Source organism: Miniopterus schreibersii (assembly GCF_964146895.1).
Source record: "Miniopterus schreibersii genome assembly, chromosome: 19".
Lineage (NCBI taxonomy): Eukaryota > Metazoa > Chordata > Mammalia > Chiroptera > Miniopteridae > Miniopterus > Miniopterus schreibersii.
The window spans coordinates 34,200,066-34,227,058 of NC_138119.1; the positions used below are offsets into that span (position 1 = coordinate 34,200,066).

Here is a 26,993-nt window from a genome sequence, read left to right on the forward strand (position 1 = left end):
CCACATCCTTTTGCAGATCATCAGTTGTGAAAAGTTCTCATCCTTGCAGGCTGGCTTTTAATTTTGAAAATAGCCAAATGTCTTTGGGATCCAAGTCTTATGAATAAGTTTTGTATCACTCAACATGAGGTTCATGCTGGGTAATACAAATACAAAATTTGGTTGTAAAGTAATATGAAATGGCTTATAGGTTGACTAATATGTTGGTTCTTAAGATAGTTCCCAAAAAGTATTTCTAAAAATTTCTGAACAGTGTCATTCTGGTCTATTTGTTAATACAAACAAAATAAAACTTGAGTTTTATCATTTTATTGTCACACCTGGTAAACATATAAGAACACAAAAAGTCATGTGTCTGGAATAGAACTGATCATTCATTTATAGTTTATTTAATTTGTATGTGAAATGTACAATGCTAGTTGAAATTGGGTGTTTTGTCCCAGCTGTTTTGTCGTAATGTATAAAAAAATTATAAACTCTCAGGCTTTACTTTTTTTATTACAAAATAAAATGATTCGCGATGCTCTTATCCCATCCCCAACTCCCCCCCGTTTTTGAGCCTCATTTCATCTGTGAGGAGTCACTCAAGGGTCAAGAACAGGATAATATTCAGGGATGCAAAATACTTGGTGACTAAAACCAATCTGAGAGCAATGATTTGCCTTTTAGAATCGTAAAATAGGAGTGACTATGAAAAAGAAATGCTGGGGTCTTGAGTATACAAAGATAAGTCAGTAAGCATGAAACTTGCCTTCAAGGAACTCCTAGTCCAGTCGGGACAGTGGGCAAACACATAGTTACCGCACCGTGTGCTGAATGCTACGGCACAATTATGTGTAAGTCACTGCAGAACCAAAGAAGAGGCAGAGATTAAATCTGTAGAAGACCTTAAGGAATGGCTAAGAGTTGGCCAGATGTAAAAGGATGCAAGGCGTTACAGAAAAGGGAACAACAGCACTGACCTAGGATCCAGGACGTGGAGGTTCCCTTCCCGGTCAGGGCTCCTCCCAGCAGGGGGCGTGCAGGAGACAGCCCATCAATGACTCTCTCATCACTGATGTTTCTCTCTCTCCCTCTCCCTCCCTCTCTCTGAAATCAATAAAGATATATTTAACCAAAAAAAGGGGCGGGGGGCGGGGACAATGTATGCAAAATCAGGAAAGCAGAAAACAGTATATAGTCAGTGTGGCTAGCCTGTGGAGGGAGTTTTGCTCGAGATTGCTCTATATTCTGCACACAAGGAGTCATCGAAGGGTCCTGAGCTGGGACATGTCAGTGCCAGATTTGCATTTCAGAGCGAAAGCTCTGGCAGTGGTAGATGGATGGACTGAAGGACACATGCCACTTGTTTATGAAGCCTGCCCCTTCTGAGAACCACAAATCCAGTAACATGACATTGCATAGGACCCACTGAGTGTGATCTTGTCCGAACCTAGGGGTGAGGTGGATATAACACCCAGAGCACTGCTGTAGAACCCAGACATCAGTCCACAGCGTGGCCAGTGGCGTGGAGAGCGCAGACGCAGACGGTGGTGTGCACAGCGTCATGAAGTTTGCGTTCGGTAACCAGCTTTCCTGGCTTGCCAGGGACTGAGGCACTTTCCAGGACTTGCAGTGCAAACATTGGGCAAGTCCCTGACTAACTGGGAGGGACGGTTACCTTAGGCAGTGCCTGGGACGAACAGTCTGCACTCAGTGGCAACCGTTACTCAGGCCTTCTCCCTGGCAACCAGCTGGGGGCCGTCTCCAGGGCCCACTGGGGGGCGGGGGTGAGTTACTTTGTGCCTTAGAGGAAGGTAGAAGTGGGAAGGGGTAGGGGGCAGTGATGAGTCGGAAAGGCCAGGCCATTTGAATGGGAGGACAGAGAGGAAAGGCTAAGCAGGAGCCAGACGACGAGGTTGGTGTTTGTTCCTGCATCCTGGGCTCTCTGCTGGTGTTAAGGAACATTGCAGACTCGAAACAGCAAGCGCTGCAAAGAGCTACTATACATATTTAGTTTTTTATTCATGCATAGCTTTCATATGTCCATCATACCTTCATCCAACATTAATGGAGGACCTACTGTGTGACTGGCACACCACATATGCTCTATCATGTAGTCTTCAGGCACAGCCCTATGCCTTGTAGATCGGATTATTCCCTTTTCACAGGTGATAAAAATGAAGCTCAGGAAATGGAGTAACTTCCTACAAGTGACACATTAAGTGGTGGAGCCCAAATCTTAATTTAGGTGTGTCTTCAAAGTCCCTGGTTATTTTCTAAAACCATTATATCCTTCGGTGCCTGATCATGAGAGTGTCATGGGGCACCAGTGCAGGTATCGAGGAGATTCTGGTTCCAAAGGTTGATGACAAAGATCCCCAGACTTTCTGTTAACAAGTGCTCCCAGGTGATCCCTAGGCCCTGACAATCCTGAAAAACAGCATCCCACAGCCTGGATCTCCTCACGAGGAGCTCACTGACTCCTGAAAGAACCATAGTGTAAACAGTCCATTAGAACACAGTTATATTAAGTTTAAAATCAAAATGTGTCACTGAGCCTTTCAACAAATAATTTCCTTGACTATTCCTATCCAGTGATTGCTAACCTTGTTTATAAAACGCTGTGCAGTCTGGCCCCTGCCTATCTCTCCGGCCTGTGTAACCTCACGGCCACACTCCTCCTCCTTTTGTATCTCTAACACACAGGCTCATGCCCACACTAAAGCTTTGCACAGGCTGGTCATCCTGAACTGGAACCTTCCCTCTCTACTCTGTGCAGAGCTTCTTTTGCTTGCACATCTAGTTTAAATGTCACCTCCTCAAAAATAAACCAATGGGACTGCATCAAAATAAAAAGCTTCTGCACAGCAAAAGGAACCATCAACAAAATAAAAAAGGGAGCCCACTGTATGGGAGAACATATTTGCCAGTGACACATCTGATAAAGGGTTAATATCCAAAATATATAAGGAACTCATACAGCTTAACAAAAGAAAGATAAACAATCCAATTAAAAAATGGGCAAAGGTCCTAAATAGACACTTCTCCAAAGAGGACATACAGATGGCCCATAGACATATGGAAAGATGCTTAAAGTCACTAATCATCAGAGAGATGCAAATTAAAACCACAATGAGGTATCACCTCACACCTGCCAGAATGGCTCCATCAACAAATCAACGAACAACACATGCTAGTGAGGGTGTGGAGAAAAGGGGACCCTGGTGCACTGCTGGTGGGAATGCAGACTGGTGCAACCACTATGGAAAACAGTATGGAGGTTCCTCAAAAAATTAAAAATGGAAGAGCCGTTTGACCCAGTGACCTCACTTCTGGGGATATATCCTAAGAAACCTGAAACACTAATCAGAAAGAATGTATGCACCCCTGTGTTCACAGCAGTGCAATTGACAATAGCTAAGGTCTGGAAACAGCTCAAGTGCCCATCAGTAAATGAGTGGATAAAAAAGCTGAGGGACATTTACACCATGGAGTACCATGTAGCTGTAAAGAAGGAGGATTTCTTACCCTTTGAGACAGCATGGAGGGACCTGGAGAGTATTATGCTGAGTGAAATGAACCAGAGAAAGACAAGTATCACGTGATCTCACTCATATGTGGAATCTAATGAACAAAATAAGTTGATGAAAAGATAGATCCAGAGACATAGAAGCATGGAGCAGACTGAAGAATCCCAGAAGTAAGGCGTGGGTGAGGGAGTGGGTGGGGAGAGATTAATCAAAGAACTTCAATGCTTATATCTGTATAACTCAGGGACACAGATGGCAGCATGGGGAAGGCCTGGGAAAGGGCAGATTCAGGGTGGAGGGGATCAATGGCAGGAGAAAAGGGGGCATCTGTAATACTTTCAACACTAAAGATAAATAAAATGTCACCTCCTCGGAGAGGCCTTCTCATTCCCTTGTAATACCTTATTATTTTTTACTATTTTCTTTATAATTTATCTTTTGTTTGTTTATTTGCTGCCTGTATCCCTTTCCCAGTAAACACAGGCTCAGTGAGAAAAGTATCCTCAATTTTGTTCAAAGTTGTACTGCCAGAAACCAAAAGGATATTGCACATAAGGCCTGGCACGTAATAGGTGCTTAGTAAGTGTTTGAATGAGAACATGAAATTGGACACATTTGGAGAAGACTGTCCACATTCTTTGGCTTTACAATCAAGAACTTTTTTCTTAGGCCCAAAATAACCCCCACTGCCATTTAGGGCTTTCCCCTCTGGTTCCTGGAAGAAGATATCTTTTTCTCTTCTCTGGCCTCTAAATGATGTGTCTCTAGAGGCTTTGATACTGTTATTAAATTGCCCCTCAACCTCCTGTATAAGAGATGAAGTGTCCTCATTGTTAACCTTCTGCCAGTTCTTTTATCATTTCCAAACCTCTTCTCTGATCCTTTTTCCATAGATAGTTGGGTTCAGAACAGGTCCTGGTAGGTGAGTGAGGTTGATGGCTATGAGTTGGACATGAGATGCTATGTCAGGCCCTCTTGTATGTTTTCCTGTTATTCTTGATTTTTAAATCTGATTGCTTTGGCTAACTCGTGGTTACCTGTGGTCCATTTTGGCCCTAAGATCTTCCTAAGCCCAGAGCTTGCTAGCACTAGAGTAGCGTTCCCTAGCCGGGCGACACCTGATGAGATCTGCACCAGAGCTTCCAATCCCGCGGCTCGTTTGTGGACGCGCCTGGCAGGCGCACATGCCCCTCAGGCTGGCCATTGCTGCTGCCATTTCTGTGGTTAAGCCTGAGATGGCAGCAGATACATTTAGGACTCTCGCTGCTTTCATGGGAAGTTGCTGTCGGGGGGGCTGTGAAGCCCCAGGGATGCCTGTGTCCTGCTCTGAGGAAAGTAAACAGGGTCTGCGCCCAGCCGCCAGGGGCCATTCCTCACTCAGCTCGTGGAAGAGGCCGCACGGGGCCCGCGTGCGAACGCGGGGATTTTGAAGTTAGACTCACTGCACTCGAATACCGGCTGTGCTACTTCCTTTACTTGAGGTCAGTTTTTCTGTTTGCTAAACAGTGACATTATTCTTGTCTATTTTGCAGGCACCCTGCGAAGATTAAATGAGGACATTTATCCTAAGCTCCTAGTTTAAAAATCGGTGCACATTCGTGCCCCCTTCGCCTTGGGGCACCTGAGTGAGAGGTGCTTGTCTGCTCCACGTGGGGGTACCATAGAGTCTTGCTCTGTGCCCACTGTCTGAATATGAAGTGCTGCCTGGATCTAGGCTTTAAGTTCCAATAAGTTGTCTATTTGCTCCCAGGGCGCCGGTTGAGCCTGCTCTCTGCTGCCCTCCGCTGGCCGCTCTGACCCTCGCCATTCCTGATCCTCTGCTCCCTCGGTGTGGCCGCTTCGCCGTAACGCAGCCTCTTCCCAGCTGCTTGGCCCCCCGAGCTCCCCACTCCTCTGAGTTAAGACCAAGTACATAAAACCTTTTTTTTGTTTATGTTACATCTAATTAATTTTTAACACATGGCTCTGTTTTTAATTTTTAAATTAAATTGATTGGGGTAGCATTGGTTAACAACATTATGTAAATTTCAGGTGTACGACTTTTTTATAATCTGTATATTCCATTGTGTGCTCACCATCCGAAGTTTAATCTCCTGCAGACGCCATATATTTGATGCCCTTCGCCCGCGCCGCCCTCCCTCCACCCGTGTCCCCTCTGGAAACCACCTTTCTGTGGCCTGTATCTATGAGTTTGTTTGTTCGATTGTTGCCTTTTGTTTTATCTCCGCAGGTGGGTGAGGCCATAGGGTTCTTGCCCTTCTTCACCCGATTTATTTCACTGAACATGCCGTTCTCAAGATGCAAATGTGCTGTGGCCAATGGCAGTATTTTACCTTTTCTTACCGCTGAGAGACATTCCAGTGTACGTATGTATCACATCTTCTTTGTCCAATCATCCGTCCAAGGACGCTTAGGCCGTTCCCACGCCATGGCCACTGCGACAATGCTGCATAATGAATGTAGGACTACACACACTCTACGAGCAAGTGTTTTCAACTTGTTTCATGTAGATTCCCGGAAGAGTGATTGCCGGGCCACACGGTAGTTCTGGCCTTAATTTTTGGAGGGGCCGCCACCCTGTTTTCCACAGCGGCCACACTAATTTACATCCCGCCAGGGGTGAGTGAGGCTCCCTTTCTCCGCAGCCTCTCCAACACTTGTTATTACTTGTCTTAGTGGTAATGGCCACTCTAGCAGGTGTGAGGTGGCACCTCTTTGTAATGTCAGCCTCCTCTTCTCAGGTAGTATTACCTCAGTTCTAAGAATTTCTTTCTAATATTTATCTCATCTGCCAGAGATTCTGGAGGAAACATATAATGCATTTTTACAATTTGGATGCCCGTAAGGTCCCTAAGTTTCAAATCCCATTATCTGTTAAATTATTCAGCATCAAGTTCTCTGTCCTATGGATGCTGAAAAAGCAATATGCTGCCATTGGTTATTTAATCATAGAAATGCCCTCCTTCTGCTCTCAAAGTCAGATCCCTTTGCGTTCATAAGGAAAAATACACCTATTTTTGTCTTGCCAAAAGTGGACCATCGATAGTCCGAAATGCCAGTGCTTTAGAGTGAAGATGAGTGGACAAAAGGCTCGATCGGCTTTGCCCCTCTCCTAATTGTGTAGCATGTCTGGCAAGGGGAATGGAGGACTTTTTAGGATACAGTAAGGACACCAATTTGTTTGATAATAAAGTTGGTGAGGTGGCTTTAAACCAAATTTGAGAGGGCAAGACTTGAAAACCAGACACTGAAGAACTTTATTTTTATCCTAAGTCAGAGGGGAAGTTTTCATAGCAGTATGTTATGTGATTGAATTGGTATTAAAACATTAATCTTCAGATTCAGTACGGTAAATATGTTAATTCTCTCTTCCTCTTAATCTGTAAATTCAATGCAATCCTATGCTAAATCCCAATAGTTTATTTTATGAAACTTGACCAGTCCATTCTAACATTCCCTTGGAAAATAAATATGGAAATGCCAGCAGTGCTTTTTCCACAAACCTGTTCCATAGATCTATTCGCATATGAATGCCATGATTTACATATATAGAGGTAACTGACATCATTGTTTCTGGAAGTGAGAAATGGAAAACAACCTGTGATAGGCAGGCAGATGTGAGCAGATGGGCCAGGTACAGAAGGTCATCAGGGTGGCAAGCCCCAGGTGCCTAGCAACGGACAATTGTAGGGTGGAACCTTGCCCCCAGGGTGGCCTTTTCTTCCCTAGCATATCAGTGGTCACGTGGTTTGGACCCTCTGACCTTTCCTCCCTAGAGATAACTTCTGGGCCTCAGTTGTATTTCAGCTCCAGGCCCAGAAAAGCAACAAAACCAGACCAGCAACCCCAAGGCTGACCTCAGGATCAGCCGCACTGGATAATGACCCCCTGCCCTGGCACCAACCAATCAATCAGTGGAGACCTAGATACTGAAAGGACACGCCTGGAAAGCTGCTGAATATTCTATTCAGATCTTCCCCTGGGATCTCTCCTAAGCTCTCCACCCTTAAAACCAGTGAGACAGAGGACTCAGCGCTCTCCCTCCCTGGAGAAAGCTCTGCCCTTCCCTCTCCCTCCCCGGGGAGTCCCTCCCCCCCCAGGAGCATTACCATTACCTCCCTCACTTCCAAGCTCCGAGGACCTTTCCTTTGCCTCTGTAACTTATTTCCTAAGCCCAATACTTCTAGGAATTGCTTCTACCTCTGTAATTTTATAAATAAATGTTCTCTTGTAGTTTGAATTCTTTCTTAACCAGAACCCAAGTACCAAGGTTGCTGAACCCAGGTCCACTGTGACCCCACCGGTCTAACACCTGGTGCCCTCCCCGCCACCCACAACAAACCTAAATATCCATCAGTAGTGAATTGGTTAAGTAAATTAAACTATTTTCATACTTTGTAATAGCACCTAACCATTAAAAATGATGAGGTAAATTTATATGTGCCAACAAGATATATTGGTGATCGAAAATACAAAGAAAATAAACACACAGACTATTATCCCTTTTGCCTAAAATAGGGGGGAAAGGCCGTGTTTATAACATACATCTGCATATGCTACATTCTGCATACATGTGAATGCGTGTTTAGTGACTGAATAGGTGCTTCCTGGCGGTAGGACCTTGGGCAAGACGCTTCACCTCTCAGTGTTTTACTCTCCTCGGATGGAAGTGAAGATCATAACAGTACATTGTACGATGAGGCTTAAATAAGTTAATCTATTTAAAGTGATTCGAATAGTGCCTCGCACATAGTAGGCACTTGATACTATCCGATTGATATCATTGTAATTAACCTAGTTATTAATAACAGGAAAGGAGCAAAGGGAAGGCCAAATATTGTAGGCATGTCATTTGGGCAGCTTTGCCAGGAAGTTACAACTGGACACTCCCTAGGGGTCCAACTGAGGGGAGCTAGAAGCTTGCCCAGTAAAGTTGGGGTGACATAGGGAAGGTACTTGCCTCTCAGTCACCCCTGGGAACAGGCCATTGACAAGAATAGGTGTGGCCAGTGCAAGGGCACAAAATTTGGGATATTTAATCTCCTAAACAAAGGAGTTAGCTCTCTTGTGCTCTCTTGGGACTCTTGTTTTAGGGGGTACACTCACTCTCTTGGCTCCCCTGCCATTGTGTGGGGTCCACAGCCCATACGATGAACTAATGGACTGTAACTAGCCTGATGCTGAACTGGACCCAGCTACAACATGGAATGGAAACTCTGGACACTGGCTTTGCTTCTAGCTCTACTGAAACCCCAGTACACTTCTTCCGGGACTGGATTAAGGGAAATGGGACTTTGGAAACCCAGGGATTTAATTCCATGCAAATAAAAATCAGTCATCCTGTGCAAGTCTCAGAAAATTCTTTTTCTCGAGATATGGTAAGGAGTCCACCCCCAGCACTCAGTGGGGAAAGGGGACACCCCAGTGTTCCCAATAACACTATTATTCAGATACATGTTAAACTTGGGGGGGAAATTATTATTCCTGAGGCAGGAATAAGAGTTAAGGCATAAGAGGAGGCTATAATTGTTTATATTATACGCTTAATTTTTTAAAGTGATCATATGCTTATGTCATGACTAAAATATATTTTTTAGAAGTTTATCTAAGGACGTCTGTCAATGAATGATTATAGAAATCCAGGAACAAAGTCAAACAGTCCTGCGCTAAGGCAGGAGCACTGGGAAAGAAAGGAGGTGCAACATCAGATGTTGGTTATGGGAAGCCAGGGGGAGGGAGAAGGCAAAGGGGCTCTCAGCTTGGGGGTTTGAGTGACAGCCTTGGAAAATGCTGAAACATGGAAAGGAACAGTGAAGTCAGGAGAATCATTTTGGGGGTGTAGTGTTTTAGGATGGAGGAAGGTTAGTGTTGTTGGAACTATGTTGAGTTTAAGCTTATGGGAACCCATCTAACAGGACATATTCAGTAGACTGGAGGAAGTTGAATGTTTCAACTACCACTTTGAGGCAGAGCAGCAGCAGAAGTCTCAAATCCTTGGGTGTCATTTTAACAGTTTCCATCTAATATTTCCATTATAAAAATAAATAATTGTGGTATTATGGAACCATCTCTGGGCTTGGGAGACAGATCTGTTCTAGTCTCTCAGACTGGCAAGGGTAGAAGGAACTGAAGTTGCTCACCGACTGGGAGGAGACAGACATGCACAAAACTGACTGCAACATAGTGTTCTCAGTGTTCCCATAGCCACAGGCACAGGGTGTGTAACGGTGTGAAGATGGGTGTGATCCAATCTGCTTAGGTTATGGTGGATGTCAGGGAAGATATAGAAAATGAGGTGACTGAGCTGAACCCTCAAAGAGGAGTAGCTGTCTTCCAGACATGTGAGGGCGGGAAGAGAAGGGCATTCCAGAAAGAGGAACTGTCTCCTACGAAGGCAGGGCACTACGGAACCAGAACAATTTTTGTGTTTGTTTGGGGAACTGTAACTACTTTGGCATTGCATAACTTAAGACCAGGGGTGGGAGTGGGAGATAATAATAAATGAAATTGAAAAGAGGGACAAGGATCCCTAGCCCCTATTGCTCAGTGGTTAGAGCCTCTGCCCGAGGACTGAAGGGTCTCGGATTGGATCCTGCTCAAGGGCACACACCTTGGTTGCAGGCTCGATCCCTGGCCATGGTCGGGGCACGTGCGGGAGGCAACCAATCGATGTGTCTCTCTTACATTGATGTTTCTCTCTCCCTTCCACTCTCTGAAAAGCAATGGAAAAAATATCCTCGGGTGAGGATTGAAAAAAAGAAGAGAGAGGCAAGCATCCGACCCTAGATGGCCTCTAGGCTCTTCTCTGGGCAATGGATGGACAAACATTGAGTGGAGTTGCCTTTAAGAAGAATCACAATTGTTCTGTTTGTGGTATGGCAGATTGGTAAGAAGACAACAGGAATGTTTGCAGGTAGACAAGTGAGGGGTATTTAAAATATTTAAATTGCTCTGTTTACAAAGGATGAACTATCTGAACTATGCCAAAGCAATAGAAATGGAAAGTGATGGGCAGAATTGATAGGACTCTGTAGTTGATTAATTTTGGAGAATAAAGGTGAGGGAAGGAGTTTTGACAGGCCTCATGTTTCCAGCTTAAGTGACTGGATGACCAATTCTTTCTCTCTAATACTGTTTATGTCAAATCAATCATCTTCCAATTGACTGTTGTAGAGCCGATTCTATTACTGGAGTCCAGATCTCCATTATAGCTTACCTTGACCACTGGAAAGCCTCCTCAAGAGCCCTCTTGAAATTATTCAGCATGCTGCAACCAGAGCAATCTGTCTAAAATGCAAATAAAGTCATAGTTCTCCCTTCCTTAAAATCCTTCACTGTCTCTTCATCTCCTGCAGGATTAAAGTCGAAGGCCTTTTATGTGATATATGAAGGTCTCGTGGGCTGGTCTTTCTAGGCACATTGTTGCTCCTGCCTGGGACTTCGGGCTTCAGCAGCTCCTCATTTCTTGTAGTTTCTTACAAACCAGATGGCTTCTGCTACATCTTTGCTCTTGCCACTCCCTCTTCTTAGAGTGTCTTTCTTCCTCGGTTTCCCCAACACACACACGCACACGTGCACACATGCACACACATGCACACCCTCCTTACCTCAATCTCTTGTTTTCTGCCCTCAGGTTAACAACTGTTCTTACTTGAAACCTTGGTTAAGCCTGTAGCTCTAGAAAACTTTCCTAGAGTCCTCAGACTGGGTTAGTTTGCTCATGTTCTTTGTCATTATAGTATGTTTGATGTGTCTCTACAGTTGGGCAACTTTGCTTTATGATTCTATTTATTTTATGTTTCTGACTGATGTTATTGAGGGCAGATATGATGTCTTTATTATTTTTGTGCCTCAAATGCCTAGCACATTTCTTGATATATATACCACATGTTTATGGGTTTGTGGAATAAATGAATTAATAAATGAGTTGCTGGGTGGTGCTACCATTAACTAAATTAGTGGGATTATGGAAATAAAAAAGTAGAATTATGGAAATAAAAAGGGAAATTTATGATTCTATCATAAATAAATTTTATGAAAATATAAGTTCAGATTTGTACATTTTATAATTGAAATGCCTGTGAATCATAGAGGGATGGCTACATCAAGTCAGCTAAATAAAGCAATCTGGCTTTTAGGTGAGATGCCTGGTTTTAAGGTACAGATATGAGAGTTTCCACTCATAGTTGGTAATGTGTGCTGTGCTGATATTTAAGATCATTCAGGGAGAAAATAGAAGGGAGCCAATGCACACTTTACGGCAGTGTTTTGACCTACAGAAGAAGTCAATTGAGAGCACACCTATCCACACAAATACATGTGTGTGTACCTGAGACAAACATTTATGGAACAGGGCATGCTTCTGTTGTTTTCTTTATTTATTCTGTCCTGTCCTACTCTATCCTGTCCTATCCCATCCTATCCTATCCTGGCCTGTCCTATCCTTTTCTAGTTAATAACATAAAAATGCTGTTAACGTTCTGGCTGGCAGTCTGATAAATACAGCTCTTTGCAGCACTTATATTTAAGAAGAAAGAGAAATGCTGGTGAAGGAGACTGATAATATGGGGCAGAGAAATAGGAGACAAGATAGAAGAGGGCAGTGTTTGTCAGAGAAACCAGAGGGATGAACATTTTCGGGAAGGAAGGTGTGGTTGCCAGTGAGAATTACTGCAGAAAGGAGAAGTGAGGCTATGGAATTTGATGATTAGGAAGCTATTAGTGACTTTAGTGAGAACATTTTAGCATTAGCTAAGTTGAAGTCCTTTGAGGAGTGGGTGAGGGGTAAAGGAAAAGAGCCTGAGCATAACCTGCTCTCTGTAAAAACAGAGACTGCCAGGCACTAGTTAACCAAGAATCTTTTCACCCTTAAGCTCATTTATTACTTATAGAGACCTGACAAGGTAGGCATTATTCCTGGTGTGAATTTTTAAAATTAAACGAGCATCTGAGCCTCAGAGTTTGTTTGGGAGCGCTTGGTGCATTATCACACAGTAAGTTGTAGAGCCGGAATTCAAACCTTGGTCTGTCTTGAATGTAAAGTCTGTAGCTTGCCAATTGGACCATAACAGTTAGTCTATTTTTGTAATACTGGATAAGTAATTTAATTTCTATGAGTATGAGTTTACTAATCTATGCAATTATAGATGGAGAAGCTTGACAAAAATTATAGACTGCAGAAATATGGAAAGTAAAGTGCAAACATTCACCCACTTAGCATTATCAATTTAATTTTCAAACTAGTTTTTTTTTTTTTATTTGTACAAGTAATTAGAGTATATGATAAAAATTCAACTGATGACATTAGGTTAAAATTGAGACTTAATTATTTTAAAATCTTTTTTCCATTTTGAGCATTCAGTGATTCCAGGAAAAGGTTATTTGATCTATTTCAATTTTCTCATTTATCAGCCAAGACTGAATACTAAGCATTTTGCTCTCCCGCACCCTCTTCTTCCCTGCACTGTGCATAGAGACTATAGTGGGTGTTCAGGAGTGATTTGGTGGGAGTATGGTGGGATAAATGAGCACTGAGGTAAGAGTCAGGAAACCTGGAACCGAGTACCAGCTTTGCGAGTGACTAGCCAACTGACCTTGAACAAGTCGTTTTATTTATCTGAACATCAGTTCTCTATGTTTTGCAAAGGCAGGGAAGAGACTTGTAAGGAAAAGTCTCAAAATCTCACTTCTTGAGACAAATCATAATGAGGTAGCCAGTATCTCTTAGTGAATACCTTCTGTGGGACACCTGCTCGGACTGGCGACAGTGGTCAGAACTCTGTGCTGGTGGCTCTCCTCAGCCCACCACTTCCGAACCGGGTGACTTTGTGAAACCACTTGAATGTCTTTGATCAAGGTTTTTCTTTTGTGAAAGCATAATCATAGTCACTCTTTTTACAAACTAGGGTAGTTCTGATGATAAAATGAGAGAAAGAATTTAAAATACTTCTATCGTCGTTATGACTACTGCTAATACTATTTCTTAGAACTGTAGACAGTGTGAGGAAGGACCTTGCAATTTATCTATAACCTTTTAAACAAGGAGAATCTGAGCCTGAAGGAGATTAAGTGGTTTACTCAAGGTCAAATGCTTCCGCCTAATCCTGACCCTGCTTTCAGTGTGGGGACTGAATGTTCTTTAGGACAGGATTTAGAAGGCCCAGTCCTGTGTAGACAGTGACCGGCTGCTGTGTAGGATAAATTGTCATCTTGCCTTGACTTGTCTGTCAGAGCTTCCTATGTGAGGACAAGTATAATATCTGGATTGAACACTTCACGGTCATACTTTTTGTTTAAACTGTTGCCTGTAAAAGATGAACACCTGTCTTCTTTGGCCGTTACAGAGTCTGCTTTATTATGTTCCCCTCAAGTCTCCTTCCAGGTAGCATGGGAAGTGGAGCTGAGGTAGGCAAGAGAGAAAGAAAGCCCCATTTTCTCCCAATATCAGGCAAAAACAATGTTCTTGAATCCCTTGACCTATGATCATAGAATCATTGACTCCTTAAGGATTCATCTTTTAATTCTTTGGCCTTGGGCCTAGAGTTTCTGCCCCTTTAAATACCAGAGGCTCGTCCAACCGGCATGACTCAGTTGGTTGAGCAGCGACCACTGATCCAGGAGATCCTGGTTCAATTCCCGGTCAGGGCACATGCCCCAGTTGCAGGCTCGATCCCCAGCAGGGGGTGTGCGGGAGGCAGCCCATCAATGACTCTCATCACTGATGTTTCTCTCCCTCTCCCTTCCTTTCTCTGAAATCAATAAAGATATATTACAAAAGATAAAGAAAGAAAAGCGAGAGGCTCTGTGGTGACTGTGAAGATTAAGGAGCCTGGTTTCCAGCCCATTTCCATGGCAACTAGATTCCATAGGGGTTAGGAGGGCCCTGTTCAGGCCCTTCCAGTTTTAAAGCCAGTAGTGCACAGAGTCCCAGGTTAAAAAGGTAAGATAGATACATGTGTGTTATAGAGTCAGAAAGATCCCAAGATGCATGGAGGTAAACATCACATAGCTGGGAATCTGGTACCGTATGGACTGGGTGGAAGAAGATTTAGAAAAACAAGTAGTAGAGGCTGAATATTTAAGGAGGAGAGATCTGGACCAAAAGAATTGGGGCAAAGTAAAGGGGTATGGAAAATGAAATTTGGCAGACAGAAAAAGAAGGTTTGGGGGTGAAGAAATGATAATATCAAGATTCTGAAGCCAGCTGACAGAGTAGCATTATTGAGTGTAAAGGCAGAGGGGCTTGGACACCTGGGAAACTCGGAGAGCCCTGAAGATGTCGGCTCAGGGGAGCAGAGACCAAGAGGAGCTGTAGCTGCAGGAGGAGTGTTTGGAAGGGACGGATCTTAGATGAAAACAGATGGGGAAATGGCCAAGACCCTGAGCATTACAGAGGCTAGGGACTGGATGGGGAAGGATTAGGGAATGTCAGCGGCAGAATGTGGGAGAAGTGAAATGGGCGAGAATGAGGAGAGGCGTGGGCGGGGGGGAGAGCATCTGAAATGAGGAAATGACTAAGGGCCACGCACCCTGAGGAAGGGGAGGTTGATGGAGAAGCAAGAAGAGACAGCGAGATGCGGGACCGGGAGCTAGTGCTGAACACCCAAGGGGGCGGTGGCCCGGAGTTAGGGCCGGGGGCGAGGGCAACCTGGATTGGAAAGAGGAGAGTGTTGGACTTGAGAGGCAGCACCAGGAACGTAGTGCCATCTGCGGGGGAGTGAGGGCGAGGCAGGGAGCACCTTTCCCACCCAATTCCCAGAAAGATTTGGTGGGACACGATCTCTGCCTCTCCTTTAGTGAAACACTCATAGCTTCCTCACCCTTCTTGAGCAAAGAGAGAATTCCTATCCTTGGAGACCCACTCTAGAATTCTCTCCACAGTTTTCTAGAAAAGGCTGAGAGAGACAAACAGGTAAGGAAGCTGCCGTCTCCAGATTCTTCACCATTCCTCAGGTTTTCTTAGGGGGCCGACCGCTGTGTGGACTCTGTTGTGACCTTTCCTGGTCACTGGAGGTCTAGCCCCCTTTGAGGCAGGCTGGTTCTAGGTTTACTCTAGGGGAGGTCTGGCAGGCCTGGGTGACCAGCTGTACTGGGCTAGGCCTATAGTGATTTCTGAAAGCAGGATGTGATGATTCAAGCAAAATGGGCCCTGTGTTTGTTCTCCTTTGGCTTAATTCTAAGACCCATCTGGATTACCTCACTTCGTCCCATTTCTAGAGGATTTCAATAAGGTTTGGGACCCCACACCCATCGTTACAAAATAGTTATGAGGATGGGATAAGGGGGCATAGCACAGGGAGTACAGTCGATGGTGTTGTGGTGACTGTGTGGTGCCAGGTAGGTGCTGCACTCGTTGTGGGGAATCACTTCTTAAATTGTGTAGGTGCTGGCACTGTATTGTACACCTGAAACTAATATAAAATAATGTTGAATATCAACTGTAACTGGAAAATAAAATTGATACAAAATCTAAAAGAAAAAAAGAATTGACATCTTAAAAAATAAGGTTTGGGACACTGTAGGGACTGAGAGATAAAGTATAGTATGTAAGAACTATGTTATCCAAATGACTATTTTACTCTCTTACTCCATTTAGTGTTTAAAACACAGACTAGTTTAATATAGTCAATAATATTGTAATCGCTATGTATGGTATCAGGTGGGTTACTAGACTTATTGGGTGATAACTTTGTAAGTTATATAAGTGTCTAATTACTATGTCTTATACTTGAAACTAATATCATATCTCAACTGTAATTGGAAAAAAAAATTTTTTTTTTTCAAGAAACCCCCTCAGAACATGGACTAGTTTGTACCTTTAGGGAAGCTGTGAGTAGGACCATAGCAGGATGTGGGATTTAATAGTTTTTGTTTCTGGGCCAACAGGATACTTTTTTGGCATTTATCATATGTATCCCGGCAATGCTTTATGAGTGAAATAATGAGGGAGCATCACCAGAGTGTCTGCGGGGTCAAAGGCTGGTATTCAGTTAGTAGCACGAGTAATGTTTGAGTTACAGATCTTTGGAGAATTAAATCAATACAAAAAGTTTTTGGAGGGGGATTGTACTTACCTTGTTAAAGGTTTACATGAACACAAATGACATACCTAGTTTAAAAGGAAAAGATGCGCTGTCTTCCATCATTTTGAATGGCTCGACTTCCACTTTCCTGCCCCTTTAAAACTTCCACTTTCTTTAATTGTTTCCCCCCTTATTTTTAAATTGAAAACCTAGTTTAGAGCATTATTCTCACTTATCAAGAAGCTTTATCTGATTTATGGATGATAAAGTGAAACAAGGGATGCCAGAGAGACATCTCTTATTTGAAAAAACACCCTTGGACAATGTCCAGAGTACTTTTGTTGATATAGATTAGTAATATAAGGGGTCCTGGAAAAACTTGTTGAAGAAGGGTGCTTTTTGCTACAATAGAGAGGTTTCTGTTGTGGGAAAAGGTGGTGGGAGTGGAAGAATGAGGGAAAGATAAAGGAAGGCTGTTTAAGAAGAAAGGGGCAACCCAGGCGATAGTCAAGAATTGTAACTCTGCCCGGCCAGGTGTGGCTCAGCGGCTGAGCCTCGGCCTGGGATCCAGGCGATCGGGGTTTGATTCCCGGTCAGGGCACATGCCCGGGTTGCGGGCTCAATCAATGACTCTCTCATCATTGATGTTTCTATCTCTCTCTCTCCCTTTCCTCTCTCTGAAATCAATAAAGATATATTTTTTAAAAAAAGAAAAAAAAAAGAATTGTAACTGATGGAACAGAGGAAGGAAGGGGACAATACCTAGTGACCTGAAGTCTCAGCTAATCTTTATGAATAGCATTTATTATTGCCCCCAGTTTGTGACGTAGAGAGGGAAGATTGAGAAGTTGTTTTCTCAGGGTTTTGAAGCAAGCAAGCTGCACAGCTTGCTGTGGAAGCTGGGCCTTTCTGCTTCCAGAGTTAGGTCTTGGTGTTACCTTGGAAAATTGACACCTTATTTGGTGGACAGCAAGATTAACGCTGTCATTTCTTCCATATGTCATTCAGAGTAGTTGCTACATTTGAATTTACATGCAGGATCCTTGAGGGTGGGACCGTGTCACTTTTTACCTTTTATTATTGCATCCCCAATGCCAAGTGAGAGCGTTGCAAACAATGAATGAAACTGCTGGAGGGACTGAAGCTGCCTCTTCATTCAGCTTCTAGAGAACAGATGATCTCTTAAGAGACAATGAAGCTTTGGGCAAAACTTGGTCTAATAGATTTCTTAGATATAGGACAATACCTTTATGAAAAGCAGAGGGCATGTGTCTGCGTCAGAGAGAACATCGAGCACGCCCGGTGGGAAGTGTCCTGAGAACTTGAATTGCATTCGAGTGGTTCATGGGTGGCCTGTAGAGCTGAGCTTCCCTTTACAGGCACAGGGACCTCCTGACAATTTATTTAACCAACACCTTGTTAGTAGGCACTCAAAGCAATACAATCTCTGGCTAGCACTGTGTTCTCTGTGCCAGGTTCTTGGAGTTGCCTAGGGTAAATGTGCTAAGAAAGGTCTATTCTGTGTTTCCTTGTTGTAGGTTTATTATATACACCATCGGTTTTACTTTTCTGAGCTCCTGTCTAGGTCCTAGATGGGAGGCGTGTTTGGTGGAGAATCTGCTTTTCCCCAGATGTCCGAGTCTCCTCCTTGCATTCCAACCTGACTGAATCACTTTGGTCCTGTTCTCTCAGAGCTCATTCTTGGGGCTATATGAATGGGTAGGGAAGTGTGAGATATTGTGAATATAGTCTTAGAGTTAGAAGGGTCTTTAAAGATCTTTCAAATGAAGCTCTTCATATTGTCCAATTGCTCTTCACTTGGCCGTCACCTGGTCTCACAGGTTACAAAGAACTATTTCGAGTTACTATTGAAGTCGGTTGGCGGTGTCCAGAGCTGTGGGCCATAGAAGCACACACTGTGAAAGAAGAGGGAGTCCAAGCCAGCTTTCTGCTTTTATTGTAACCTTTTGAGTGGGATTGCTGTGGTGAATGCTGACTCGAAGTCTTTAAATTAATGCATTGTCATTGGAACATAGAGGACAATTGTCTCTTGATGTATCTGGGAATCAAATAGGAAAAATAAATGAGCTGAAGGTGAGGTAAGAAGGACTTAGATTAGGCATTCAGAAGAACTGGCATAGTGGAACCTATAGCCAACAGTGATTGTGGATTTGTCTTCTCTAGGAAGCTTTTAAAAATAGGAACTATTTTTTTGGATCTGGGCTGCTGCTATGAAGGCCTTTATACAGGGGTGGGCAAAAGTAAGTTTACAGTTGTGAGTATAGGAAACACAGAGTTTATTCTTGTATTATTATTTATTAATTACTGCATTATTTATTTGTATTACAATTGGAAACCTACACTTGCCCACCCCTGTGTATGGTTATGAAAGGATGGTCACTTTGATTTTCCTAGGAAGCCTCTAGCAAGCCCAGGCAGCTGAGAAATCCTCATTCTTTAAGGGAGGCAGCCTTGGGAAGGAAAATGACAGGCTTGCAGCTAGGGAAGGCAGGGGGAGGGGAAACAGGTATTCTTAGAGGGCCGGGTGAGGGCCATCTGCATTTCATTAGGGAGCTGCCACTCTCACCCCTCCTCCCGTGTGCAAGCTCGCGCTCGCTCTCTCTCTCACACACACACACACGCACGCACACTCTGTACACACACACTCACCACTGCTCTGTCTCCTCCCGCACCCTTCATCCACGTGAAGATGCTGAAGGAGCATCTCAGGCTCCCAGCGCCTCTTCCCAGGCTTGGCGAGCACAGCTCTCCGAGCCGAGAACCGGGCGAGTCCCGAGGCGGCCTCCCTGCAGCCTCGGCCGGCTTCCCGCCGTTTCCTGACCGAGCGACTCCTTTGTCTCGCAGGCCCAGGGTTTTCCCGAATCCCCAGCCCCTCCGGGGGCGGGACGGGGGCAGCTGCGGCGGTGGGAGGGGCGGCTCCGCTGGGCTCCGCTGGGCTCCGCGGGCCGGCGCGGGGATGCTGAGCCTGTGCCCTGTTCCTCCCTCAGGGGCGCGGCGGGAAGGGCAGCAGAGGCTCCAGCTCTGTCCCACGCGGGCAGGGACTCCGGGGCTGGGAGAGGGACCCCCCGTTCCCCAGGGCCCCGAGGACCCGAGGACCCCGCAGGAGGGAGGAGAGCCCGGACGGAGCCGGCTGCGCGATCTCCACGCCAGATTTTCCAGCTGCCCGTGTCCCACCCGCGGAGCGGGCAGGATGCTGAGATGGCTCTGTGATGCAGAAGGTATGTGCCTTTTCAGTTCTGGTGCTGATGCTGTGGAAGTGGTGAGGTCTCTGTGGCGCAATGGACGAGCGCGCTGGACTTCTAATCCAGAGGTTCCGGGTTCGAGTCCCGGCAGAGATGGTCACCTGGCGAGTTCCCCTTTTAATTTTTATGCTCTCACGCTAGGCTCGTAATTATATTTATCCCTCCCTGGAGGCTCGGGGCCGAGGAAGGAAGCCCCTTTGCTTGGGAATCCTGGGCCTCCCCTCTCTTCCATTATTTCCTCCATTCATTCTCTGCCCCTCCCTCGCCGAGTCTCACTGTTAGCGAGGCTCAGACGTCGGCCGCATCTCTGCTCAGCCTGAACGACTCAGCCACTGCATCTTCTGCTTCGGGGGGAATCGCTGGTCCACAGTGACCGGGATGCCGGGCCACCGGTTCTGGGACCAGAACGGTTTGCCTCTGAAAGCACAAAAAGGCAGATTGTACCATGTGCCGGTGAGGAAATGTCCAGCTGTCCTCTAAGGTAGCCGCCACCTTGACCTGGACAGGTCGGGAGAGGGACGGGGTCACGCGGGGGTGATTTCTGGTGCTGTCCCTGTCACCTGTGCATTCGCATCACTGGGGCTCCCGCCTCCTCACCTGCAGGCTGGGCTGTAGCCGCTGCTCTTTGTCTCGGTGGGACGCTACACAGCAGCGCACTGATCGCCAGGGGCAGGTGACTCGTCGGGGGAAACCCGAAGGTCTTGTGCTTAAATGCTCGCTGCTGTGAAAAGTTTGCAGCTTTTCCTGTTTGCAAGGCAAGTTCTGAGGGCTGTATCCAAATGTCATTTTTGCAATCCCTGGTTTCCAACAGGCCATCTTCTCACCACCTCTCTCATGCCCCGTTCACTTCTGCTCTCTTTTCCTGCCTCACCTTGGGCAAGATCGGGAGGGAGCCTGGGTTTCTAGTTTGGGCTGGCCTGGCTCTCTGCCCCTTGCGTATTGCAGCCTGCTGCCTGCCGGTTAGCTAGAGGGTGTCACCCGAGCCAGGAACTGACCTTCACCTCCCGTGAACCCAGGAAATCCGGGGAGGCATGTCTTCCCTTCCACTGCTGAGGAGTCAACATATTTCCCACTTGGGGCTCTTGACAGGTGACCAGAGGACACAGCCAGCCATGCGTTCGGCTCTGAGGAAGCTGGGGTGGGGTGAAGGGGGAGCGTCCACGCACAATTTAACCGCACCAACACCATACCAAGAGGTAGGAGTTGGCAGAGCAGACAGGAGGGCTCTGGAGGGAGACCAATACTTTCGCCTTTTGGACTTGTGCACGTTTGTAGCAAATTGAAATTCCTGAAATCCTTTTGAAGTAGTGCCGGCTCTTTAAAGACTTACAATTCTTGTAGTAAGAGCCCACATAGCTTTCCCTCCCTGAGTTACCTCGGTGGAGCCCAATTCAGATATTAACTATCCCTGTCAGTCTCATGGACATGCCCTTTGGAGGATGCTTCTGTGGGCCAGAAATTCCTGTGCAGACCCTCTGGAGCCTGTCTTTTATTGCTAGCTCAGCCTATCCTAGAAATTTTTGCTTAAGCTTTGGCCTGAAAGGAAAAATTAGTGTGTGGGGAGGGGACCAGGAATGGGGGTGGGGATAGGGAGTTTAGAGAAGGGGCTTTTACATTTTTCAACCATATGTGGAATACTCCGTCTTTCAAGTGTCTCTTGCATCATTTGATAGCAATGGGACTGCTTGACAGTAAGGAGAAATAATGAGGTGTCCCCTCTGTCACCCTTCAAGGTTGGGGCAAAGGTCTAGGTTGATCACGGCCCACATTAAGGTTTGTTCAAATCTAGAAGCTTCTAGGAATAGAGACTTCATGGAATTGTGGAGGTTAGGAGTGGGGGTTGGGAACTGAGAGGAGGTGTGTACCCAAGTAGACATCAAACTGACACGAGTTCAGATGTTTGACCAGAGTGCAACCTAGCCAGTTCCTTGGGTGAAATTCTATACTGGTGAGAATTAAGACCCGCAGACAATCCCTCAAACCTGATTTTAGTCAATTGTTTCGTTTTCTAACTGGAAACCAGAAGACATTGGTTCAAGCTGCAGTTTTGTCAAGCTGCTAAACCTCTCCAAACTTTAATTTGCTTATTTATATTATGTATCCTCCCAATGTGAAAATGAATGAGAGAGTGCCCTGTGCAACTCTGTACAGATGTACAGGCTATGTTAATGTTCTCGTGGCTTTTGTCTCTCTCCTCGACAGGTAAGAAAGTACATGGCCGCAAAGAGGGAAATAAATGGGCCTGGACAATCAGCCCTGCCGGAGCATCCGGGGTGACTGTCTGCCTTCCACTGGGGCTGATGTGGACTGTGCTCCCCTAAGAAAGAGGCTAGATTGGACTTTCCCAGCTGGTGGAGTCCGTCAGAGGACAGATGGACCCTCTGTGCCTTAGGTGGGGACTTCATCTGGGCAGATAGGTCTAGGTACCTGCTGGCTATACTACTTATGGGAACTAGAAGCTTACACCAGCTCAAACATCACCCAGGCTTCAGCCCCCGCGGTGTCTGAGGGGTGCTTTTTCGGGGACTTGGAGAAGAGCATCGCGGGACTGGGGGCAAGATTTTCCACATTGGTTGAAATTCCTCTGTATGTGGTAGCAGTTTTATTATTCTTTAATACTGAGAGCGAGCTCCTAATTTGTGAATATTGTAATTACTGTGTTTTAAAGATAGAATATAAAATAGAGACGAGTGGGCTTTTGTAAAGTTACTTCACTGTGGAACTCAAATGCTTCACAGGTTTGGAGCTGATCGTTGATTACAAAGAATGACAGCAGAATGTGTCTTATTTATTACTGTATTCTCAGTGCCTGAAATATGGTAGGCATTTGATTGATATATTTGAAAGAATTGATGCTGACTTAGATTGGCTATAAATTATGAATATAAGAAAGAGAAAGAGACATAGCTCCCAGGGATCACAAACACAGGCAATATCTTCGTGCATTAATTCACTCACTTTCCAAATATCCATCAAGCGCCCACTTTGTGCCACTTTCCGTGTTCCAGGCGCTGAGATCCAAAACAGCAGCGGCCCACCTGTCGCGGAGTGCGCACTCTCACGGTAGAGAAAAGAACAGATAGTGAAATGACACTATAATAGAATTGTAGTAGAGATGCAGTGGGCTCCTTTTATCCAGGCTTTTGCTTTCCTCAGTTTCAGGTTCCCGTGGTCAACCATGGTCCGAAGATACTAAATGGCAAATTCTGGAAATAAACAACTCATAAGTTTTAAACTGCAGGCCATTCTGAGGAGTGTGACAAATTCTCAAACCTCCCCACTCCATCCCGCCCACGAAGAGTCCTCGCTCGTCCAGCACACCCATGCTTTAAACGCCCCCCCCATGAAGCGCTTAGCAGCCGCCTTAGTTATCAGGGTGGCTGTCAAGCTATTACGGTGTTTGTGCTGATCTTACTTAATAAGGGCCCCAAATCCATTCACATAACTTTTATTACAGCGTATTGTTACAATCGTTTTATTTGATTATTAGTTATTGCTGTTCATTTCTTACTGTGCCTAATTTTTAATTAAACTTCATTATAAATATGCATGTCTATACAGGAATAAACAGTATGTATAGGGTTTGGCGTTGTCCGTGGCTTCGGGCATCCGCCTAGGGATAAGGGGAGCTACTGTACGTGCTGGAGGGACTTACCTGATGACACGGGGTAGAGCAATGTGAAGCGTGGTTGTCACAGAAGACCTCTCAGAGGAGGTAACATCTGAGTGAAGAGGCTCGAAGCGAGCGAGCGAGGTCAAGGAGATTGAAGGGTGGGCGTTTCAGACGGAGAAGCAGGAACAGGGACCCCGAGGTGGGCTGGAGCTTCATGGCTCGGAGAGAAGCACAGGCGACCGTGTGGCTGGAACGGAGCGAGCGACGGGCGAGTTAGTCTCAGAGACTGATGTGGGCTGTCATATAGGACAGCGCCCTCCGCCTTATCACATCCAAATGTGCCTTGCAGAAGTCCAGTACTTTTTCACTTCTCCTTTACCCTCCTGCAGTGAAACTCATGGGTAATTAATATACGCTTCCTACACATATAATTAAAAGAAATCAAATAATATTTTACTTGTAAAATGAGAGAAATAAAAAAATTTGTAATGAATAATATATATTTTAATATGTAAATGCCACACTAACAGACTTGTACCAATTTGAAGACTTACTTTCAATGCAACAGGTTTTATATTTATGTTATTTTTATATTTATATTTATACTAATGCTAGCATGTTGCATTGCTGACAGCTATCATGAGGCATGTCATTCATCATCAATGTTGCAATTTTCCAAACTGCTGAAAATTTCTTGATAAATTTATGATCAAAACAAATGAACTCTTCTGGCAAAATACACAGTATTTTACATTTCTGGGTATTTAAAGAAGTTTTAAACCAGAAACTCTTTATATTTATATATGAAAATGAGTTAGAGTCTAGGCTCAGATGCCAACAGCTAAGTTTTTATTAGGTCATTCAAAATAAATACACAACACAAGGTAAGTCTTCTTTGTGTAAGATGCACTTGCACATTGCAGGATCCCAGCTACCCTTCCTCGCTTCAGCTAATTCTGGTCCCCATCATCATGAAAACAAAAGCTACTCCACCAAATTTTCAAACCATTTTCTAAGGGCAATTCCAGACCCACTGGCAAGCAATGACGTAAGGCTTGTTTGTAGGTCAGGTTTCCTTCATGTTAATGAAAACCATTGGTGAGTTTGAGCAGAGGAGTGAAAGAATGTGATATATGTGTTAAAAGGCACATTTTTAGCTGTTGGTGGAAAATAAACTTGGTTGGGGATGGGAGAAGGTTTGCACATTTGCTGGACCCAGAGCCTGTTAGAAGCAGCAAAGAGAGGTGGAGGCAAATCTGGTACCACTGGAAGTGGAGGGTTTTGTAGTGACGCGCCTACAAGTGATTTACCGTCTTTGGGGGCTGACTCAGCGTGGGTCACGCATGTCTGCCTGGGAAGTAGTGATTCTTATTTATTGTCATCACAATGGCTGCTCCTTACTAGTAGAAATGTTTATTTTGTTTGTATTTAAAGGCCATAGCAAATGGAACTTACTCTCCCAACACTATTTCAGTGTCCAAGTGCTTAGTTCCTCTAAATTATAACGGGACAGAACGTCTTAACATCTCTGTGTCTTCCTTGGAACTTGGATCTTTCGCTTTTGCAATAGTGATGTTCTGTGATGGTTCTGTTGAGAGAACAAATGGTGAGACATGGACAGAAGCTGGAAACATGAGCTTAGTGGAAAAAGCAACTTTGTGGGAATGACACGGACCTTGGTCTGCATCTGAGGCCTTGCTGTTTACTTGTACAACTGGGCACACAGTAGGTCTCTTGAGCCTTGATTTCCTCATCTAGAAAATGAGCCAATATAATAATACCTAGGATTAAATAAGGTACAAGGTAAAAGTGTCTGTGTACTTACATACATGGTAAGTGCAAAAACAATGCTAGCTTGCTTTGCTTATGAACAGTTCTTTCCAACAGGCTCTTCAGGCTGCAGGCATCATGCTGGTTTCTTTTAGATTGTGGGTTTGGGGGCTTAGCCATGGGCCTCATTTTTCTGTCCCTTGAAAATGCTAGGATAAAGTGCAGTGCTAAGGGGAGTAAGAAATTCATAATATGTCTCTGACGATAGTTACCCTCCAAGAGAACTTTCTCTGCCCTGTAGTAATGGTGGGAGCCCTGGATTTCTTTCTGGGGCTATGAGCATAGAAACTTTGCAGCAGGCCCTAGTCCAGCCCTGGGAACAAGGTTTCACAGGCGCTGTGGAGACGGTCACACGATGCCTTTTCTGCAGGGAGCAACGCAGGGCTTTAAAACCAAGGATGAGGGACGAGTGTATCTATCTAGAGAAGGTACACAGGTGACTCAGGAGTGAAATCAGACTAAAAACAAATTCCTGAGGAGCTGGGAGGAGAGAGGAGACCAGATCTCAGCTGTTGTGTTTCTGGTCGGGGCCCTTTCTGGGCGCCTTCCCTGCCATGGACCCAGCTCAGTCCTGAGCCTCGGATGGGCATCTTCTGGGAGTCACCAACAACCCTTAATAATCTTCTCTTCCTTTTGCTACATCTACTGGCCACTTTTGAGGCCGGAGATGGTACCATTGAAAATAGCGGGCAATTTAGAACCAATTATGTTTATTTTGAATATGAAACTATTTCTTTTCTAATTATGTTCAAACTTCTAACAGTGCTTTCTAAATGTTTGTACTTAAGTATGCCGTTAAAAGGAGGAACGTGCATGATTGCTTACCCCAAGGTGTCAGAAGCAGAGCTCAACGTGGTCTTTGCCAAGTAGTACACTTTTTTGAAGTCTTACACTTTACGCTACATTGTAGTAAACAGTTTGGGTTCTATTTCATTGTACCTGAATTTTCTAAGTATGAAAAATTTAAGGCCCCAAATCTTAGAGTAAAAGTGATCCCTCGCATGCCGCACATAGGGGTGTTGTTGGGCATACCCTAGTCATAAAAGCACAGAAATAGATTAGCATTAAAAATGAGTTTGTGCTCCCTGAGTATCCACCCAGAGATGAAGGGGAGATAGTTCAGAGACAGGTTAAGTTGACAGAAACCTGAACAGGAAATAAACATTAATTTATTTATTCAACAAATATTTATTTAGTACCTACTATGTGCAAAATGTTGAACTAGGTACTGGAATACAGTGATGAGCAAAAAGAGACAGAAATTATCACACAAATATATGTAAAACTTCAGCTGTGAATGAAGGAGAGATCTATGGAGCAAAGAAAGTTTATGGTGGGGAACTGACCTCTTCAGAGAGGCTGGGAAAAGCTTCTGCCAGGAAGTGTCTCTTGGCTTGAGTCTGAAAGATCATAGAAAATAATGAGGCAAAGAATGAAAGAAGGAGCTTTCCAGACAGGAACAGGGACACAAAGGTCTTGTGCTGGGAAGGAGATCATACGACTGAAAAGCAAGTTGGTTTTGCTACAGAGAATGAGGCAGAAACTGGGGAGAAATGAAGTTGGAGAGACAGGCAGGAGGCTGACCCCACAGGGCCTGGTGGTAAGTGTAGGGGGTTTTGCCCTTACCAGACAAAGGAAAACCACTGGAGAATTTTAAGCCAGAGAATACCATGATTAGATTTGCATTTTAGAAAGCTTACTCCAGCTGCTGCTCGGAGAGCAGAGAGGAAGGGTGCCAGGACAGGGCTGGAAC

General features: G+C 44.8%; 1 long non-coding RNA gene across 2 annotated transcripts in view; it reads left to right on the forward strand.

The window, feature by feature from the left end:
* The window catches only part of LOC308548779, a 73,970-nt gene that overhangs the window by 21,740 nt on the left and 25,237 nt on the right, over positions 1–26,993 (forward strand). The window contains exon 1 of one of the 2 annotated variants that reach the window (XR_013997672.1): positions 19,498–19,773. The exons of the other annotated variant lie outside the window; for it this stretch is intronic. This is a non-coding gene — a long non-coding RNA (uncharacterized lncRNA). Of the gene's footprint in view, positions 1–19,497; positions 19,774–26,993 lie in introns of those variants that run through there. 2 annotated transcript variants of the gene reach the window in all.